Source organism: Vigna umbellata, chromosome 9 (assembly GCF_029865625.1).
Source record: "Vigna umbellata cultivar VRB3 chromosome 9, Vumbellata_1.0, whole genome shotgun sequence".
In the NCBI taxonomy this organism is placed as follows: domain Eukaryota; kingdom Viridiplantae; phylum Streptophyta; class Magnoliopsida; order Fabales; family Fabaceae; genus Vigna; species Vigna umbellata.
The window spans coordinates 38,990,486-38,994,584 of record NC_142173.1 but is presented as its reverse complement, the minus strand read 5'-3'; the positions used below and the strand labels follow the sequence as shown (position 1 = coordinate 38,994,584).

The 4,099-nt window shown below is 26.9% G+C and overlaps 1 long non-coding RNA gene across 1 annotated transcript; it reads right to left on the bottom strand.

Annotated features, from left to right (window-relative positions):
• Positions 1 to 963: 963 nt before the first annotated feature.
• LOC124820739 (uncharacterized) lies at positions 964 to 2,133 on the bottom strand. The gene is made up of 3 exons (XR_015781882.1): positions 2,013 to 2,133; positions 1,600 to 1,745; positions 964 to 1,279 (listed from the first exon to the last, which is right to left on the bottom strand). It is a non-coding gene; the product is annotated as an uncharacterized LOC124820739 (long non-coding RNA).
• Between the last annotated feature and the right edge of the window lie 1,966 nt (positions 2,134 to 4,099).

The following is a 4,099-nucleotide window of genomic DNA, read 5'->3' as shown; positions in this document are numbered from 1 at the left end:
TTTTTCTTGTTTTAATCTATGTTATAATTTGTTTTAAACTTGAATTAAATTAACTTATCTCGACCTTCAATTTGACCTAACTAGTCTTGATCTTTAGCCTGCTTAAGCCTCTTTCAAAGTTACGTTGTGTAATCAAGTAAAAAACAAATTTCAAATTATGTTGTGTTAAAGTAAAAAACAAATTTCAATACAGTATTTTTAGTTGAAGTTGTAAGTAGTGAAGAGAAAGTGAGGGAAAACCATAATAATAAGTTTATCAACACTCGTTTTTCAGACTGCGAAATGGAACTTTCCTCGCAACTACGGTGTGTTTGGAGAGATATGGACATGTTTAAGTCACGTTCAATATAACTCCAGGACAAACACACCACTGTTCCACCCACCCACCCACAATGTATATATATACACTTAAATAAATTTGAAAAAAGCATAAACTTTTGACATCTTAAAAGATGTGTAAATACCAACTATCATAATCACCTCTTCTAAATATCTGAACGTAAATATTAAACATATTTCTTTATATTTTCAATACGATAAAATTTTATCATATAAACATTATTTACTTTATTTTTACAACATTAATTAACGACAATATAATGAAAAAAATGAGTTAATCATTTAAAATGACACAAAAATCAAATCTGATGAAATGATTGACAGTTCAAACTCGATGAAGTATTTGTTAAAAAAGTTAAATGTACTTAAATGTGATAAGCACATTATAAAATTTCATTATAGGGCTAATAGCGACATGAAATAAGAATTACAACAGAAACGTAAACAGTTAATTTTATTGAAAGTGTTCATTATAGTTGTAATTTGTTTTCATTGTTAAAGAATATTTCCTAATTAAGTCTAATCCATTTTAGAAATTTGATAGACATTTTTTTCAAGTTTGTTTTTGTTTCATTTTAAGATGATTGTTATTAAATTTATTTTAAAATTATAATATTTCATTCATAAAGAAAAACTTATAAAATTTGAAGATTTCGTGAATAGTTTCATACAAAATCATTTATGTGAAAGTACATAACATTAAGAGAATACAACCATTTCATGAAAGCTTAAAATAAATTCAACGTAATAGTACGATAAAGTTCAATTGCAATAGATTGCAAATTGAATGTTACAGATTAGATTCCTTCTGGTGCTTCTCACTGAATTAAGGTCTCAATTACTTTTATCTCTATAAGTAAGCCGCTGCTTTTCTCCAGGCACGTACTCAATTGCTGCTTGATTCACTCTCTCGGAATTCTCTGCCTTGCTTGTTTCATCACTATATTCACCAATTCACAGTGAAATATATGTCAGAATTTGAAATTGTATTATAACTCAGTGCATAAGTATATGATTAACAGTTAATAGTTTGAAGTCCTAATTTCAATTTAAATGGTCTAAAAGTTAAAAGGGTTAATCTCCGACAATGTTGATTCAACATTGCATATATCAGTTTTGAAGAAATGTACCTGCTGCCTTTTGGAAATGTAACTGACAATATATGCAATGAAAAAAAAAAAAGCAATAGCCTATCTAAGTCATGTGAATATAACATTAAGCAAACCAATCTAAATGGTAAGATCTTTTAAAATGCAGTACCGTCCAATTCTAGCCCTCCTATGATTTGTATGCCGTTCTTGTCGTTATTGAATGCGCTGGTAATCTGTTCACCGCGTACCTCCGCCTCAGCCATGTCTTGTCTTGCTCCCTCTGCATTATTGAATGCGTTTGATATACCTCTGGGTCTGCATAAAAAATTGAAAAAAATTGAAAAAAATTATTAATGAGGTAATTATAATTATACTATTGACTATATAACTCTTAGATTGATAATAGCAAGATCAACACGTCAACGAATGAGTTGAAGACAATTGAATACAATTAACTTCAATAAAAGTTAGTTAAATAGAAAATTAATTTTAATTTAGAAGGAATATGGAATATGTAATTTTGAATATACGTGAATTGATAGTTCTAAAAGCAATAAAGAAGAAGAAATGGGTTATCCATACCTTGTTATGTTATAAACGCATATCAACACACCCAAGCATAACACAACAAAGGCAAGACGGAATAGGACATCGAGCTCATCGGTTTGCATCTTAAATAATTAAACGAGAGTTAGTAGTAGACAGGTAAGAAGAATGATCCAATGTATGCATATTTATAGGATCCAGATTGGTGCACAAATGGAATTTCATGTTTCAATAAAAAAGTATTAAAAATCTGTTACCTTTTCTTTGAAAAGGGGAATTGGACATATAACAAGTCAAGTAGTAGTTGAATATAAAAATAAGGATAACGATGGTTTGATAATATTTTTTTTAACAACATTTTAGCATTATTTATGTGTCATTCTGTGATTGGTTCTGTTTATGATTATTATTATTATTGATTGTGGAGTAATTTTGGACCAATCACATAATGATACGTAGATGATGTTAAAATGTTATAAAAAAATATTGTTTATCCTAAAAATAATAATGCTTGTATAAAAACATGATGTGTATAAACGTGACGAATAACAAAAATATATTTAAAATGAAACTTTGGTGAAGTTGAATGGGAAATTGGATTTTAGTAAACAACACACCCCAAAATAGTTATTGATGAAATGTAGGAATTTTATTCACAATTCCATAACAAAATTAGAAAGGGCGTGTATTCTATCTTCTCAATTATACAGAATTATCTTCATATAAATCTACAAAATCAACGGAAGGGCATTTTTATAACAAAACTATAAATGGCTCATATTTAGAAAACACAAACTTTTATTAATATTTCTAAATGAAAACCTTATTAAAAGATGCTGTGAAATAAATAGAGGAAAAATGCTTCAGTTTTTTTTAATGAAAGGGCCAACTATTTTCTAATTCTTTTATCTCTCTTTTATTTTCCGTCTTCTACTATAATCTTAAGGCCTGTTTAATTCCAAAAACAATAAAGTATAACGTTTTATCCATCTTGGTAATACAAAATTTGATGCATATATTATAAAGCGATATTGTTTTGTTTAATGATACTGAATAAAAGTATTTTCAGGTCAATTTAATACTTCTGGTTCGTTTGGATGGCATCAGAATGTAAGAGAGAGAGAAATGAAAGAAAAAAATTATGATGAAAGGAGATTATTCCTAAAATTTTTAAAGAATAAAATAATTTTATTTATTATTAGTTTTAATTATTTATTATTGGTATTATAAGAAAAAACAAAAAATTCGTTACGAACTATGACTAATAGTCATTCATAATCAATAATAATAATAATAATTTAAAGAGACAAGTTAAAATGAATTTCCTCCCAAATCTTATCTTCTGGAAGAGATGGACTCCAAGTTGCATTTGTGCACTTCATACGAATAAAAAGAAATCAACGCAAATATTTTTTCTTCCATCTTTTCATTAGTCTTTCTTTGAATTAAAAAGTTAAAAATAAAATTATTTAAATTAGGAAAAAAATGAAAATGAATAAATAATTTGGTTAATAGGAGAAAATAAAATTATATACTAATTTGAACAATATCATCGAAATATTTATTATTTATTATTTATTATTTATGTGTTTTAATTAAGACATTTTATATAAATCCACGCGTGTTCTTTGAATAGAAATATGTTATTTCAGTCCTCTTCCTCTAAGTGTGCTACTTCAGTAAAGTTTTAGGTAGTGAAGAAAAAATTGGAATCAGCTGTTGCCTAAATAATGAATCAAACATTTTAACTTTTTGCATGTGCATGTGAGCTCTAAATAAAGTTATACCAGTCCTTCTTCCTTCCTTATCCATTCAAATTTATTTTTCCTTTTCAAACAATTTTTTATTTCTCTTAAAAACATATATGAAATCCTTTTCGTGTTACAAGAATCTATTTATCTTTTTATAACGAGCCCTAAAAGAGGAGGTAGAATGTTTTTTATTTCATAGTTTCATATTTTTATTAAAAGTGCATAAGATTTCAACGTCTTATGTTCAATGTCAGGAAAGGAAAATGACAACATTAAAAATGAGGAGTAAAATTTTTATAAATAAAAGTTTAATTCAAACGATGGAATTTAGATTTTTTTTGACGAATTAGTTATTAGACATTAGAAATTGAG